This window comes from Salvelinus alpinus, chromosome 12 (genome assembly GCF_045679555.1).
Source record: "Salvelinus alpinus chromosome 12, SLU_Salpinus.1, whole genome shotgun sequence".
NCBI lineage: Eukaryota > Metazoa > Chordata > Actinopteri > Salmoniformes > Salmonidae > Salvelinus > Salvelinus alpinus.
Window position 1 is genome coordinate 59285458 of NC_092097.1, and position 17500 is coordinate 59302957.

At 55.7% G+C, this 17500-nt stretch overlaps 1 protein-coding gene across 1 annotated transcript in view; it reads right to left on the bottom strand.

The window, feature by feature from the left end:
- ptpdc1a (protein tyrosine phosphatase domain containing 1a) overlaps positions 1 to 17500 on the bottom strand; it is a 103785-nt gene that overhangs the window by 73369 nt on the left and 12916 nt on the right. The gene's annotated exons all lie outside the window — the stretch shown is intronic.

Below are 17500 nucleotides of genomic sequence, written 5' to 3' on the forward strand. Positions count from 1 at the left end.
ATCCCCATTATGTGTGACTAGACTACATCATCCCCATTCTGTGTGACTAGACTACATCATCCCCATTCTGTGTGACTAGACTACATCATCCCCATTCTGTGTGACTAGACTACATCATCCCCATTCTGTGTGACTAGACTACATCATCCCCATTCTGTGTGACTGGACTACATCATCCCCATTCTGTGTGACTAGACTGCATCATCCCCATTCTGTGTGACTAGACTACATCATCCCCATTCTGTGTGACTAGACTGCATCCTCCCCATTCTGTGTGACTAGACTGCATCATCCCCATTCTGTGTGACTAGACTACATCATCCCCATTCTGTGTGACTAGACTACATCATCCCCATTCTGTGTGACTAGACTACATCATCCCCATTCTGTGTGACTAGACTACATCATCCCCATTCTGTGTGACTAGACTACATCATCCCCATTCTGTGTGACTAGACTACATCATCCCCATTCTGTGTGACTAGACTACATCATCCCCATTCTGTGTGACTAGACTACATCATCCCCATTCTGTGTGACTAGACTACATCATCCCCATTCTGTGTGACTAGACTACATTATCCCCATTCTGTGTGACTAGACTACATATTCTCCTGCTGTATTTCACGTTGGCTTTTCTCTCCAACAACAGACACCTCTTTGAAAACACACATTCTCAGACAAAACATTTCCCTAGCAACTAAAGCCTCCCCTCATTAATAATGTGGGCTAGCATCTCAGCATCTTTACCTCAAGGTAAACTAAACACAAGACTAGAAATGTCCTAGCATCGTTAAAGTGGAAGTGACCTAGACTGTCAGTGCTTCAACCAGCTCCTCTGACTAGCCCTGTCATACTGAGTTCAGACAGATCTGGACCAGCCAGGTTAACAGGGTGATGTTCACAGATCTGGACCAGCCAGGTTAACAGGGTGATGTTCAGACAGATCTGGACCAGCCAGGTTAACAGGGTGATGTTCAGACAGATCTGGACCAGCCAGGTTAACAGGGTGATGTTCAGACAGATCTGGACCAGCCAGGTTAACAGGGTGATGTTCAGACAGATCTGGACCAGCCAGGTTAACAGGGTGATGTTCAGACAGATCTGGACCAGCCAGGTTAACAGGGTGATGTTCAGACAGATCTGGACCAGCCAGGTTAACAGGGTGATGTTCACAGATCTGGACCAGCCAGGTTAACAGGGTGATGTTCAGACAGATCTGGACCAGCCAGGTTAACAGGGTGATGTTCAGACAGATCTGGACCAGCCAGGTTAACAGGGTGATGTTCACAGATCTGGACCAGCCAGGTTAACAGGGTGATGTTCAGACAGATCTGGACCAGCCAGGTTAACAGGGTGATGTTCACAGATCTGGACCAGCCAGGTTAACAGGGTGATGTTCACAGATCTGGACCAGCCAGGTTAACAGGGTGATGTTCAGACAGATCTGGACCAGCCAGGTTAACAGGGTGATGTTCAGACAGATCTGGACCAGCCAGGTTAACAGGGTGATGTTCAGACAGATCTGGACCAGCCAGGTTAACAGGGTGATGTTCAGACAGATCTGGACCAGCCAGGTTAACAGGGTGATGTTCAGACAGATCTGGACCAGCCAGGTTAACAGAGTGATGGTCAGACAGATCTGGACCAGCCAGGTTAACAGGGTGATGTTCAGACAGATCTGGACCAGCCAGGTTAACAGGGTGATGTTCAGACAGATCTGGACCAGCCAGGTTAACAGAGTGATGTTCAGAAAGATCTGGACCAGCCAGGTTAACAGGGTGATGTTCAGACAGATCTGGACCAGCCAGGTTAACAGGGTGATGTTCAGACAGATCTGGACCAGCCAGGTTAACAGGGTGATGTTCAGACAGATCTGGACCAGCCAGGTTAACAGGGTGATGTTCAGACAGATCTGGACCAGCCAGGTTAACAGGGTGATGTTCAGACAGATCTGGACCAGCCAGGTTAACAGGGTGATGTTCACAGATCTGGACCAGCCAGGTTAACAGGGTGATGTTCAGACAGATCTGGACCAGCCAGGTTAACAGGGTGATGTTCAGACAGATCTGGACCAGCCAGGTTAACAGGGTGATGTTCACAGATCTGGACCAGCCAGGTTAACAGGGTGATGTTCAGACAGATCTGGACCAGCCAGGTTAACAGGGTGATGTTCACAGATCTGGACCAGCCAGGTTAACAGGGTGATGTTCAGACAGATCTGGACCAGCCAGGTTAACAGGGTGATGTTCAGACAGATCTGGACCAGCCAGGTTAACAGGGTGATGTTCAGACAGATCTGGACCAGCCAGGTTAACAGGGTGATGTTCAGACAGATCTGGACCAGCCAGGTTAACAGGGTGATGTTCACAGATCTGGACCAGCCAGGTTAACAGGGTGATGTTCAGACAGATCTGGACCAGCCAGGTTAACAGGGTGATGTTCAGACAGATCTGGACCAGCCAGGTTAACAGGGTGATGTTCACAGATCTGGACCAGCCAGGTTAACAGGGTGATGTTCAGACAGATCTGGACCAGCCAGGTTAACAGGGTGATGTTCACAGATCTGGACCAGCCAGGTTAACAGGGTGATGTTCACAGATCTGGACCAGCCAGGTTAACAGGGTGATGTTCAGACAGATCTGGACCAGCCAGGTTAACAGGGTGATGTTCAGACAGATCTGGACCAGCCAGGTTAACAGGGTGATGTTCAGACAGATCTGGACCAGCCAGGTTAACAGGGTGATGTTCAGACAGATCTGGACCAGCCAGGTTAACAGGGTGATGTTCAGACAGATCTGGACCAGCCAGGTTAACAGAGTGATGGTCAGACAGATCTGGACCAGCCAGGTTAACAGGGTGATGTTCAGACAGATCTGGACCAGCCAGGTTAACAGGGTGATGTTCAGACAGATCTGGACCAGCCAGGTTAACAGAGTGATGTTCAGAAAGATCTGGACCAGCCAGGTTAACAGGGTGATGTTCAGACAGATCTGGACCAGCCAGGTTAACAGGGTGATGTTCAGACAGATCTGGACCAGCCAGGTTAACAGGGTGATGTTCAGACAGATCTGGACCAGCCAGGTTAACAGGGTGATGTTCAGACAGATCTGGACCAGCCAGGTTAACAGGGTGATGTTCAGACAGATCTGGACCAGCCAGGTTAACAGGGTGATGTTCACAGATCTGGACCAGCCAGGTTAACAGGGTGATGTTCAGACAGATCTGGACCAGCCAGGTTAACAGGGTGATGTTCAGACAGATCTGGACCAGCCAGGTTAACAGGGTGATGTTCACAGATCTGGACCAGCCAGGTTAACAGGGTGATGTTCAGACAGATCTGGACCAGCCAGGTTAACAGGGTGATGTTCACAGATCTGGACCAGCCAGGTTAACAGGGTGATGTTCACAGATCTGGACCAGCCAGGTTAACAGGGTGATGTTCACAGATCTGGACCAGCCAGGTTAACAGGGTGATGTTCAGACAGATCTGGACCAGCCAGGTTAACAGGGTGATGTTCACAGATCTGGACCAGCCAGGTTAACAGGGTGATGTTCACAGATCTGGACCAGCCAGGTAAACAGGGTGATGTTCAGACAGATCTGGACCAGCCAGGTTAACAGAGTGATGGTCAGACAGATCTGGACCAGCCAGGTTAACAGGGTGATGTTCAGACAGATCTGGACCAGCCAGGTTAACAGGGTGATGTTCAGACAGATCTGGACCAGCCAGGTTAACAGAGTGATGTTCAGAAAGATCTGGACCAGCCAGGTTAACAGAGTGATGGTCAGACAGATCTGGACCAGCCAGGTTAACAGGGTGATGTTCAGACAGATCTGGACCAGCCAGGTTAACAGGGTGATGTTCAGACAGATCTGGACCAGCCAGGTTAACAGGGTGATGTTCAGACAGATCTGGACCAGCCAGGTTAACAGGGTGATGTTCAGACAGATCTGGACCAGCCAGGTTAACAGGGTGATGTTCAGACAGATCTGGACCAGCTAGGCCAGTAGTGGGTCTGTACCAAGCAAGAGAAGCCTTGATTGTAATCTAGCAGTACCATTACATTGGCGTGGTCCCGTGGCGGTGCCTGTGTTGTCATGGGAGGGCTCCTCAGCCATATCTGTCTCTCCCTCTGTGTCTAACCTTCTACCTCTTATTTGTCTCTCTGCTGTTCTGCTATCTGTGAGGCACCCAGCGTCTAGCTCAGCGTCTCAACCTTTGACAGGTTCAACAACCCTGTCTCTCCCTCACTGTGACATCTTTGACAGTCCCTGTGTCTCCGCTGTCCTCAAGGTCCCCCTGTGTCTCCGCTGTCCTCAAGGTCCCCCTCAGGCTCCTTGTCTAACTGACACAGTCCTCCTAGAAGCCCCTGTCTAATCCTGTGCTATAGACCTGGTACAGCCTCCCTCTCCCTGCCCTGTCTAACCAGCCCCTCCCTCCCTCCCTCTCCCTGCCCTGTCTAACCAGCCCCTCCCTCCCTCCCTCCCTCTCCCTGCCCTGTCTAACCAGCCCCTCCCTCCCTCCCTCTCCCTGCCCTGTCTAACCAGCCCCTCCCTCCCTCCCTCTCCCTGCCCTGTCTAACCAGCCCCTCTCCCTCCCTCCCTGTCTAACCAGCCCCCTCTCTCCCTCCCTCTCCCTGCCCTGTCTAACCAGCCCCTCTCCCTCCCTCCCTGTCTAACCAGCCCCCTCTCTCCCTCCCTCTCCCTGCCCTGTCTAACCAGCCCCTCTCCCTCCCTCCCTGTCTAACCAGCCCCCTCTCTCCATCCCTCTCCCTGCCCTGTCTAACCAGCCCTCTCTCTCCATCCCTCTCCCTGCCCTGTCTAACCAGCCCCTCTCCCTCCCTCTCTGTCTAACCAGCCCCCTCTCTCTCTCCCTCTCCCTGCCCTGTCTAACCAGCCCCTCTCCCTCCCTCTCTGTCTAACCAGCCCCTCTCCCTCCCTCCCTGTCTAACCAGCCCCTCTCCCTCCCTCTCTGTCTAACCAGCCCCCTCTCTCCCTCCCTCTCCCTGCCCTGTCTAACCAGCCCCCCCCTCCCTCTCTGTCTAACCAGCCCCCTCTCTCTCCATCCCTCTCCCTGCCCTGTCTAACCAGCCCCTCTCCCTCCCTCCCTCTCCCTGCCCTGTCTAACCAGCCCCTCTCCCTCCCTCTCTGTCTAACCAGCCCCCTCTCTCTCTCCCTCTCCCTGCCCTGTCTAACCAGCCCCTCTCCCTCCCTCTCTGTCTAACCAGCCCCCTCTCCCCCCTCTCTCTGCCCTGTCTAACCAGCCCCCCCCCTCCCTCTCTGTCTAACCAGCCCCCTCTCTCTCCATCCCTCTCCCTGCCCTGTCTAACCAGCCCCTCTCCCTCCCTCTCTGTCTAACCAGCCCCCTCTCTCTCCATCCCTCTCCCTGCCCTGTCTAACCAGCCCCTCTCCCTCCCTCTCTGTCTAACCAGCCCCTCTCCCTCCCTCCCTCTGTCTAACCAGCCCCCTCTCTCCCTCCCTCTCCCTGCCCTGTCTAACCAGCCCCCCCCCTCCCTCTCTGTCTAACCAGCCCCTCCCTCCCTCCCTCTCCCTGCCCTGTCTAACCAGCCCCTCCCTCCCTCCCTCTCCCTGCCCTGTCTAACCAGCCCCTCTCCCTCCCTCCCTGTCTAACCAGCCCCCTCTCTCCCTCCCTCTCCCTGCCCTGTCTAACCAGCCCCTCTCCCTCCCTCCCTGTCTAACCAGCCCCCTCTCTCCCTCCCTCTCCCTGCCCTGTCTAACCAGCCCCTCTCCCTCCCTCCCTGTCTAACCAGCCCCCTCTCTCCCTCCCTCTCCCTGCCCTGTCTAACCAGCCCCTCTCCCTCCCTCCCTGTCTAACCAGCCCCCTCTCTCCCTCCCTCTCCCTGCCCTGTCTAACCAGCCCCTCTCCCTCCCTCTCTGTCTAACCAGCCCCCTCTCTCTCTCCCTCTCCCTGCCCTGTCTAACCAGCCCCTCTCCCTCCCTCCCTGTCTAACCAGCCCCCTCTCTCCCTCCCTCTCCCTGCCCTGTCTAACCAGCCCCTCTCCCTCCCTCCCTGTCTAACCAGCCCCCTCTCTCCCTCCCTCTCCCTGCCCTGTCTAACCAGCCCCTCTCCCTCCCTCTCTGTCTAACCAGCCCCCTCTCTCTCTCCCTCTCCCTGCCCTGTCTAACCAGCCCCTCTCCCTCCCTCCCTGTCTAACCAGCCCCCTCTCTCCCTCCCTCTCCCTGCCCTGTCTAACCAGCCCCTCTCCCTCCCTCCCTGTCTAACCAGCCCCCTCTCTCCCTCCCTCTCCCTGCCCTGTCTAACCAGCCCCTCTCCCTCCCTCCCTGTCTAACCAGCCCCCTCTCTCCCTCCCTCTCCCTGCCCTGTCTAACCAGCCCCTCTCCCTCCCTCTCTGTCTAACCAGCCCCCTCTCTCCATCCCTCTCCCTGCCCTGTCTAACCAGCCCCTCTCCCTCCCTCTCTGTCTAACCAGCCCCCTCTCTCTCTCCCTCTCCCTGCCCTGTCTAACCAGCCCCTCTCCCTCCCTCTCTGTCTAACCAGCCCCTCTCCCTCCCTCCCTGTCTAACCAGCCCCTCTCCCTCCCTCTCTGTCTAACCAGCCCCCTCTCTCCCTCCCTCTCCCTGCCCTGTCTAACCAGCCCCTCTCCCTCCCTCTCCCTGCCCTGTCTAACCAGCCCCTCTCCCTCCCTCTCTGTCTAACCAGCCCCCTCTCTCTCTCCCTCTCCCTGCCCTGTCTAACCAGCCCCTCTCCCTCCCTCTCTGTCTAACCAGCCCCCTCTCTCCCTCCCTCTCCCTGCCCTGTCTAACCAGCCCCCCCCTCCCTCTCTGTCTAACCAGCCCCCTCTCTCTCCATCCCTCTCCCTGCCCTGTCTAACCAGCCCCTCTCCCTCCCTCTCTGTCTAACCAGCCCCCTCTCTCTCCATCCCTCTCCCTGCCCTGTCTAACCAGCAACTCTCCCTCCCTCTCTGTCTAACCAGCCCCTCTCCCTCCCTCTCTGTCTAACCAGCCCCCTCTCTCCCTCCCTCTCCCTGCCCTGTCTAACCAGCCCCCCCCCCCTCCCTCTCTGTCTAACCAGCCCCCTCTCTCTCCCTCCCTCTCCCTGCCCTGTCTAACCAGCCCCCCCCCTCCCTCTCTGTCTAACCAGCCCCCTCTCTCTCCATCCCTCTCCCTGCCCTGTCTAACCAGCCCCCCCCCCTCCCTCTCTGTCTAACCAGCCCCCTCTCTCTCCATCCCTCTCCCTGCCCTGTCTAACCAGCCCCTCTCCCTCCCTCTCTGTCTAACCAGCCCCCTCTCTCCCTCCCCCTCCCTCTCTGTCTAACCAGCCCCTCTCCCTCCCTGCCCTGTCTAACCAGCCCCTCTCCCTCCCTCTCTGTCTAACCAGCCCCCTCTCTCCATCCCTCTCCCTGCCCTGTCTAACCAGCCCCTCTCCCTCCCTGCCCTGTCTAACCAGCCCCCTCTCTCCATCCCTCTCCCTGCCCTGTCTAACCAGCCCCTCTCCCTCCCTGCCCTGTCTAACCAGCCCCCTCTCTCCCTCCCTCTCGCTGCCCTGTCTAACCAGCCCCTCTCCCTCCCTGCCCTGTCTAACCAGCCCCCTCTCCCCCCCTCTCCCTGCCCTGTCTAACCAGCCCCCCCCCTCCCTCTCTGTCTAACCAGCCCCCTCTCTCTCCATCCCTCTCCCTGCCCTGTCTAACCAGCCCCTCTCCCTCCCTCTCTGTCTAACCAGCCCCCTCTCTCTCCATCCCTCTCCCTGCCCTGTCTAACCAGCCCCTCTCCCTCCCTCTCTGTCTAACCAGCCCCTCTCCCTCCCTCTCTGTCTAACCAGCCCCCTCTCTCCCTCCCTCTCCCTGCCCTGTCTAACCAGCCCCCCCCCTCCCTCTCTGTCTAACCAGCCCCCTCTCCCTCCCTGCCCTGTCTAACCAGCCCCCTCTCTCCCTCCCTCTCGCTGCCCTGTCTAACCAGCCCCTCTCCCTCCCTGCCCTGTCTAACCAGCCCCCTCTCCCCCCTCTCCCTGCCCTGTCTAACCAGCCCCCCCCCTCCCTCTCTGTCTAACCAGCCCCCTCTCTCTCCATCCCTCTCCCTGCCCTGTCTAACCAGCCCCTCTCCCTCCCTCTCTGTCTAACCAGCCCCCTCTCTCTCCATCCCTCTCCCTGCCCTGTCTAACCAGCCCCTCTCCCTCCCTCTCTGTCTAACCAGCCCCTCTCCCTCCCTCTCTGTCTAACCAGCCCCCTCTCTCCCTCCCTCCCTCTCCCTGCCCTGTCTAACCAGCCCCCCCCCTCCCTCTCTGTCTAACCAGCCCCCTCTCTCTCCCTCCCTCTCCCTGCCCTGTCTAACCAGCCCCTCCCTCCCTCCCTCCCTCTCCCTGCCCTGTCTAACCAGCCCCTCCCTCCCTCCCTCTCCCTGCCCTGTCTAACCAGCCCCTCTCCCTCCCTCCCTCCCTCTCTGTCTAACCAGCCCCCTCTCTCCCTCCCTCTCCCTGCCCTGTCTAACCAGCCCCCCCCCTCCCTCTCTGTCTAACCAGCCCCCTCTCTCTCCCTCCCTCTCCCTGCCCTGTCTAACCAGCCCCTCCCTCCCTCCCTCTCCCTGCCCTGTCTAACCAGCCCCTCCCTCCCTCCCTCTCCCTGCCCTGTCTAACCAGCCCCTCTCCCTCCCTCCCTGTCTAACCAGCCCCCTCTCTCCCTCCCTCTCCCTGCCCTGTCTAACCAGCCCCTCTCCCTCCCTCCCTGTCTAACCAGCCCCCTCTCTCCCTCCCTCTCCCTGCCCTGTCTAACCAGCCCCTCTCCCTCCCTCCCTGTCTAACCAGCCCCCTCTCTCCCTCCCTCTCCCTGCCCTGTCTAACCAGCCCCTCTCCCTCCCTCCCTGTCTAACCAGCCCCCTCTCTCCCTCCCTCTCCCTGCCCTGTCTAACCAGCCCCTCTCCCTCCCTCTCTGTCTAACCAGCCCCCTCTCTCTCTCCCTCTCCCTGCCCTGTCTAACCAGCCCCTCTCCCTCCCTCCCTGTCTAACCAGCCCCCTCTCTCCCTCCCTCTCCCTGCCCTGTCTAACCAGCCCCTCTCCCTCCCTCCCTGTCTAACCAGCCCCCTCCCTCCATCCCTCTCCCTGCCCTGTCTAACCAGCCCCTCTCCCTCCATCCCTCTCCCTGCCCTGTCTAACCAGCCCTCTCTCTCCATCCCTCTCCCTGCCCTGTCTAACCAGCCCCTCTCCCTCCCTCTCTGTCTAACCAGCCCCCTCTCTCTCTCCCTCTCCCTGCCCTGTCTAACCAGCCCCTCTCCCTCCCTCTCTGTCTAACCAGCCCCTCTCCCTCCCTCCCTGTCTAACCAGCCCCTCTCCCTCCCTCTCTGTCTAACCAGCCCCCTCTCTCCCTCCCTCTCCCTGCCCTGTCTAACCAGCCCCTCTCCCTCCCTCTCCCTGCCCTGTCTAACCAGCCCCTCTCCCTCCCTCTCTGTCTAACCAGCCCCCTCTCTCTCTCCCTCTCCCTGCCCTGTCTAACCAGCCCCTCTCCCTCCCTCTCTGTCTAACCAGCCCCCTCTCTCCCTCCCTCTCCCTGCCCTGTCTAACCAGCCCCCCCCTCCTTCTCTGTCTAACCAGCCCCCTCTCTCTCCATCCCTCTCCCTGCCCTGTCTAACCAGCCCCTCTCCCTCCCTCTCTGTCTAACCAGCCCCCTCTCTCTCCATCCCTCTCCCTGCCCTGTCTAACCAGCAACTCTCCCTCCCTCTCTGTCTAACCAGCCCCTCTCCCTCCCTCTCTGTCTAACCAGCCCCCTCTCTCCCTCCCTCTCCCTGCCCTGTCTAACCAGCCCCCCCCCTCCCTCTCTGTCTAACCAGCCCCCTCTCTCTCCCTCCCTCTCCCTGCCCTGTCTAACCAGCCCCCCCCCCTCCCTCTCTGTCTAACCAGCCCCCTCTCTCTCCATCCCTCTCCCTGCCCTGTCTAACCAGCCCCCCCCCCTCCCTCTCTGTCTAACCAGCCCCCTCTCTCTCCATCCCTCTCCCTGCCCTGTCTAACCAGCCCCTCTCCCTCCCTCTCTGTCTAACCAGCCCCTCTCCCTCCCTCTCTGTCTAACCAGCCCCCTCTCTCCATCCCTCTCCCTGCCCTGTCTAACCAGCCCCTCTCCCTCCCTGCCCTGTCTAACCAGCCCCCTCTCTCCATCCCTCTCCCTGCCCTGTCTAACCAGCCCCTCTCCCTCCCTGCCCTGTCTAACCAGCCCCCTCTCTCCCTCCCTCTCGCTGCCCTGTCTAACCAGCCCCTCTCCCTCCCTGCCCTGTCTAACCAGCCCCCTCTCTCCATCCCTCTCCCTGCCCTGTCTAACCAGCCCCTCTCCCTCCCTGCCCTGTCTAACCAGCCCCCTCTCTCCCTCCCTCTCCCTGCCCTGTCTAACCAGCCCCTCTCCATCCCTGCCCTGTCTAACCAGCCCCCTCTCTCCATCCCTCTCCCTGCCCTGTCTAACCAGCCCCTCTCCCTCCCTGCCCTGTCTAACCAGCCCCCTCTCTCCCTCCCTCTCCCTGCCCTGTCTAACCAGCCCCTCTCCCTCCCTGCCCTGTCTAACCAGCCCTCTCTCTCCCTCCCTCTCCCTGCCCTGTCTAACCAGCCCCTCTCCCTCCCTCTCTGTCTAACCAGCCCCCTCTCTCCATCCCTCTCCCTCCCTGTCTAACCAGCCCCCTCTCCCTCCCTCTCTGTCTAACCAGCCCCTCTCCCTCCCTGCCCTGTCTAACCAGCCCCCTCTCTCCCTCCCTCTCCCTGCCCTGTCTAACCAGCCCCCTCTCCCTCCCTCCCTGTCTAACCAGCCCCTCTCCCTCCCTCTCTGTCTAACCAGCCCCCTCTCTCCATCCCTCTCCCTGCCCTGTCTAACCAGCCCCCTCTCCCTCCCTCTCTGTCTAACCAGCCCCTCTCCCTCCCTGCCCTGTCTAACCAGCCCCCTCTCTCCCTCCCTCTCCCTGCCCTGTCTAACCAGCCACCTCTCCCTCCCTCCCTGTCTAACCAGCCCCTCTCCCTCCCTGCCCTGTCTAACCAGCCCCCTCTCTCCATCCCTCTCCCTGCCCTGTCTAACCAGCCCCTCTCCCTCCCTGCCCTGTCTAACCAGCCCCCTCTCTCCCTCCCTCTCCCTGCCCTGTCTAACCAGCCCCTCTCCCTCCCTCTCTGTCTAACCAGCCCCCTCTCTCCCTCCCTCTCCCTGCCCTGTCTAACCAGCCCCTCTCCCTCCCTCTCTGTCTAACCAGCCCCCTCTCTCCCTCCCTCTCCCTGCCCTGTCTAACCAGCCCCTCTCCCTCCCTCTCTGTCTAACCAGCCCCCTCGCTCCCTCCCTCTCCCTGCCCTGTCTAACCAGCCCCTCTCCCTCCCTCTCTGTCTAACCAGCCCCTCTCTCCATCCCTCTCCCTGCCCTGTCTAACCAGCCCCTCTCCCTCCCTGCCCTGTCTAACCAGCCCCCTCTCTCCCTCCCTCTCCCTGCCCTGTCTAACCAGCCCCTCTCCCTCCCTGCCCTGTCTAACCAGCCCCCTCTCTCCCTCCCTCTCCCTGCCCTGTCTAACCAGCCCCTCTCCCTCCCTCTCCCTGCCCTGTCTAACCAGCCCCTCTCCCTCCCTGCCCTGTCTAACCAGCCCCCTCTCTCTCTCCCTCTCCCTGCCCTGTCTAACCAGCCCCTCTCCCTCCCTCTCTGTCTAACCAGCCCCCTCTCTCCCTCCCTCTCCCTGCCCTGTCTAACCAGCCCCCCCCCTCCCTCTCTGTCTAACCAGCCCCCTCTCTCTCCATCCCTCTCCCTGCCCTGTCTAACCAGCCCCTCTCCCTCCCTCTCTGTCTAACCAGCCCCCTCTCTCTCCATTCCTCTCCCTGCCCTGTCTAACCAGCCCCTCTCCCTCCCTCTCTGTCTAACCAGCCCCTCTCCCTCCCTCTCTGTCTAACCAGCCCCCTCTCTCCCTCCCTCTCCCTGCCCTGTCTAACCAGCCCCCCCCCCCTCCCTCTCTGTCTAACCAGCCCCCTCTCTCTCCCTCCCTCTCCCTGCCCTGTCTAACCAGCCCCCCCCCCCCTCCCTCTCTGTCTAACCAGCCCCCCCCCCTCCCTCTCTGTCTAACCAGCCCCCTCTCTCCATCCCTCTCCCTCCCTGTCTAACCAGCCCCCTCTCCCTCCCTCTCTGTCTAACCAGCCCCTCTCCCTCCCTGCCCTGTCTAACCAGCCCCCTCTCTCCCTCCCTCTCCCTGCCCTGTCTAACCAGCCCCCTCTCCCTCCCTCCCTGTCTAACCAGCCCCTCTCCCTCCCTCTCTGTCTAACCAGCCCCCTCTCTCCATCCCTCTCCCTGCCCTGTCTAACCAGCCCCCTCTCCCTCCCTCTCTGTCTAACCAGCCCCTCTCCCTCCCTGCCCTGTCTAACCAGCCCCCTCTCTCCCTCCCTCTCCCTGCCCTGTCTAACCAGCCCCCTCTCCCTCCCTCCCTGTCTAACCAGCCCCTCTCCCTCCCTGCCCTGTCTAACCAGCCCCCTCTCTCCATCCCTCTCCCTGCCCTGTCTAACCAGCCCCTCTCCCTCCCTGCCCTGTCTAACCAGCCCCCTCTCTCCCTCCCTCTCCCTGCCCTGTCTAACCAGCCCCTCTCCCTCCCTCTCTGTCTAACCAGCCCCCTCTCTCCCTCCCTCTCCCTGCCCTGTCTAACCAGCCCCTCTCCCTCCCTCTCTGTCTAACCAGCCCCCTCTCTCCCTCCCTCTCCCTGCCCTGTCTAACCAGCCCCTCTCCCTCCCTCTCTGTCTAACCAGCCCCCTCTCTCCCTCCCTCTCCCTGCCCTGTCTAACCAGCCCCTCTCCCTCCCTCTCTGTCTAACCAGCCCCTCTCTCCATCCCTCTCCCTGCCCTGTCTAACCAGCCCCTCTCCCTCCCTGCCCTGTCTAACCAGCCCCCTCTCTCCCTGCCCTGTCTAACCAGCCCCTCTCCCTCCCTGCCCTGTCTAACCAGCCCCTCTCCCTCCCTGCCCTGTCTAACCAGCCCCCTCTCTCCCTCCCTCTCCCTGCCCTGTCTAACCAGCCCCTCTCCCTCCCTCTCCCTGCCCTGTCTAACCAGCCCCTCTCCCTCCCTGCCCTGTCTAACCAGCCCCCTCTCTCCCTCCCTCTCCCTGCCCTGTCTAACCTGTGTATTGACAGTCAGTGAGGCTGCCTGCTGGCTAAACAGAGGAATCCAGTGACTCATCATCGCAGTACAGTAGCCCGCTGGCACAAAGAGAGGCATGGGAGGCCAATACAATCCATCATTACTTTCATCACACAGTCCCCATGACAACCAACTCACTCCTAAATCATCAGTGGGTGGGAGCCGGTTTGTCGGTGTGTCTGTATGTCTGTATGTCTGTATGTCGCTGTGTTCATTATGGACTGACGGTGGTGATGGAGTACTGGCCTCCCATCATAGGGCCCTGGTCTAAAGTAGTGCACTATATAGGGAATAGGGCCCTGGTCTAAAGTAGTGCACTATATAGGGAATAGGGCTCTGGTCTAAAGTAGTGCACTATATAGGGAATAGGGCCTTGGTCTAAAGTAGTGCACTATATAGGGAATAGGGCTCTGGTCTAAAGTAGTACACTATATAGGGAATAGGGCCCTGGTCTAAAGTAGTGCACTATATAGGGAATAGGGCCCTGGTCTAAAGTAGTGCACTATATAGGGAATAGGGCCCTGGTCTAAAGTAGTGCACTATATAGGGAATAGGGCCCTGGTCTAAAGTAGTGCACTATATAGGGAATAGGGCCCTGGTCTAAAGTAGTGCACTATATAGGGAATAGGGCCCTGGTCTAAAGTAGTGCACTATATAGGGAATAGGGCCCTGGTCTAAAGTAGTGCACTATATAGGGAATAGGGCCCTGGTCTAAAGTAGTGCACTATATAGGGAATAGGGCCCTGGTCTAAAGTAGTGCACTATATAGGGAATAGGGCCCTGGTCTAAAGTAGTGCACTATATAGGGAATAGGGCCCTGGTCTAAAGTAGTGCACTATATAGGAGAGAGCGATAGATCGATAGAGCGATAGATCTGCTGTTCAAAACTCCAGAGATCCAGGCGATATAGAATTTACATACACTTAGGTTGGAGTCATTAAAACTCGTTTTTCAAACACTCCACAAAATGTCTTGTTAACAAACTATAGTTTTGGCAAGTCGGTTAGGACATCTACTTTGTGCATGACACAAGTCATTTTTCCAACAATTGTTTACAGACAGATTATTTCACTTATAATTCACTGTATCACAATTCCAGTGGGTCAGAAGTTCACATACACTCAGTTGACTGTTCCTTTAAACAGCTTGGAAAATTCCAGAAATTATGTCATGGCTTTAGAAGCTTCTGATAGGCTAATTGACATCATTTGAGTCAATTGGAGGTGTACCTGTGGATGTATTTCAAGGCCTACCTTCAAACTCAGTGCCTCTTTGCTTGACATCATGGGAAAATCAAAAGAAATCAGCCAAGACCTCAGAAAAAAAATTGTAGACCTCTTCAAGTCTGGTTCATCCTTGGGAGCAAATTCCAAACGCCTGAAGGTACCATGTTCATCTGTACAAACAATAGTACGCAAGTATAAACACCATGGGACCACGCAACCGCCATACCGCTCAGGAAGGAGACGCGTTCTGTCTCCTAGAGATGAACATACTTTTGTGCGAAAAGTGCAAATCAATCCCAGAACAACAACAAAGGACCTTGTGAAGATGCTGGAGGAAACAGGTACAAAAGTATCTATATCCACAGTAAAACGAGTCCTATATCGCTCAGCAAGGAAGAAGCTACTGCCCCAAAACCGCCATAAAAAAAAGCCAGACTATGGTTTGCAACTGCACATGGGGACAAAGATCATACTTTTTGGAGAAATGTCCTCTGGTCTGATGAAAAAAAAAAAAATGTTTGGCCATAATGACCATCGTTATGGTTGGTCGAAAAAGGGGGAGTCTTGCAAGCCAAAGAACACCATCCCAACCGTGAAGCACGGGGGTGGCAGCATCATGTTGTGGGGGTGCTTTGCTGCAGGAGGGAATGGTGCACTTTACAAAATAGATGGCATCATGAGGTAGGAAAAGTATGTGTATATATTGAAGCAACATCTCAAGACATCAGTCAGGAAGTTAAAGCTTGGTCGCAAATGGGTCTTCCAAATGGACAATGACCACAAGCATACTTCCAAAGTTGTGGCAAAATGGCTTAAGGACAACAAAGTCAAGGTATTGGAGTGGCCATTACAAAGCCCTGACCCCAATCCTACAGACAATTTGTGGGCAGAACTGAAAAAGTGTGTGCGAGCAAGGAGGCCTACAAACCTGACTCAGTTACACGAGCTCTGTCAGGAGGAATGGGCCAAAATTCACCCAACTTATTGTAGGAAGCTTGTGGAAGGCTACCCGAAACATTTGACCCAAGTTAACCAATTTAAAGGCAATGCTACCAAATACTAATTGAGTGTATGTAAACTTCCGACCCACTGGGAATGTGATGAAATAAATAAAAGCAGAAATAAATCATTCTCTCTACTATTATTCTGACATTTCACATTCTTAAAATAAAGTGGTGATCCTAACTGAACTAAGACAGGGAATTTTTACCAGGATTAAATGTCAGGAATTGTGAAAAACTGAGTTTAAATGTATTTGGCTCAGGTGTATTATTGTACACAGGGTGTATGTAAACTTCCGACTTCAACGGTATAATGAGAGAGAGAGACTGCTGTTCAAAAATCCAGTTATTACATAGTGACATGTAGAGAATCCTCTGGTGTAAACTAAGTAGTCTGTCCTTTATAACAATATACAGTATAGCTCCTTTCAAGAGGTACAGTGCATTCGGAAAGTATTCAGACCCCTTCCCTTGTTCCACATTTTGTTACAGCCTTATTCTAAAATGTATTGAATTAAAATGTTTCCTCAATCTAAACACAATACCTCATAATGACAAAGCGAAAACAGGTTTTTCAATTTTTTTTGCAAATGTATTGAAAATAAAAAAACACAAATACGAGTCTTTGCTATGAGACTCGAAATTGAGCTCAGGTGCATCCTGTTTCCATTGATCATCCTTGAGATGTTTCTGCAACTTGATTGGATTTGGAAAGGCACACACCTGTCTGTCTATATAGGGTCCCACAGTTGACAGTGGATGTCAGAGCAAAAACCAGGAATTGTCCGTAGAGCTCCGAGACAGGATTGTGTCGAGGCACAGATCTGGGGAAGGGTACAAAACAATTTTTGCAGCACTGAAGGTCCCCAAAAACACAGCGGTCTCCATCATTCCTAAATGGAAGACTTTGGGAACCACCAAGACTCTTCCTAGAGCTGGTCGCCCAGGAGAGAAGGGCCTTGGTCAGGGAGGTGACCAAGAACCCGATGGTCACTCTGACAGAGCTCCAGAGTTCCTCTGTGGAGATGGGAGAACCTTCCAGAAGGACAACCATCTCTGCAGCACTCCACAAATCAGGACTTTATGGTAGAGTGGCCAGACGGAAGCCACTCCTCAGTAAAAGGCACATGACAGCCCACTAGGAGTTTGCCAAAAGGCCCCTAAAGGACCCATCCCTACAGTGAAGCATCGTGGTGGCAGCATCATGCTGTGGGGATGTTTTTCTGTGGCAAGGATTAGGAGACTAGTCAAGATTTAGGGAAAGATGAACGGAGCAAAGTACAGAGAGATCCTTGATGAAAACCTGCTCCAGAGCACTCAGGACCTCAGACTGGGGCGAAGGTTCACCTTCCAACAGGACAACAACCCTAAGCACACAGCCAAGATAATGCAAGAGTGGTTTCAGGACAAGTCTCTGAATGTCCTTGAGTGGCCCAGCCAGAGCCTGGACTTGAACCCAATCATACATCTCTGAAGAGACCTGAAAATAGCTGTGTAGTGACACACCCCCATCCAACTTGACAGAACTTGAGAGGATCTGCAGAGAAGAATGGGAGAAACTGCCCAAATACAGGTGTGCCAAGCTTGTAGCGTCATACCCAAGAAGACTTGAGGCTGTAATCGCTGCCAAAGGTTCTTCAACAAAGTACTGAGTAAAGGGTCTGAATACTTATGTAAATGTGATATTGCAGTTTTTTTATATATATATATATATACATTTTCAAAAATGTCTAAAGATCTGTATTTGCTTTGTCATTATATTGTGTGTAGATTGATGAGGGGGAAAAATTCTTTAATCAATTTTAGAATAAGACTAACGTAACAAAATGTGGAGAAAGTGAAGGGGTCTGAATGCACTGCACATACTTAGGCATTTGGATTGATATGGATTTGACATTTAAAAAACACACTGAACAAAAATATAAACACAACATGCAACAATTTCAAAGATTTTGCTGAGTTACAATTCATATAAGGAAATCAGTCAATTGAAATAAATGAATTAGGCCCTAATCTATGGATTCACATGACTGGGCTGGCCTGCGAGGGCATAGGTCCAGCCACTGGGGAGCCAGGCCCAGCCAATCAGGCGGAGTATTTCCCCACAATAGGGAAATACTCCCGTTTAATCAGCTTCTTGATATACCACACATGTCAGCTGGATGGATTATCTTGACA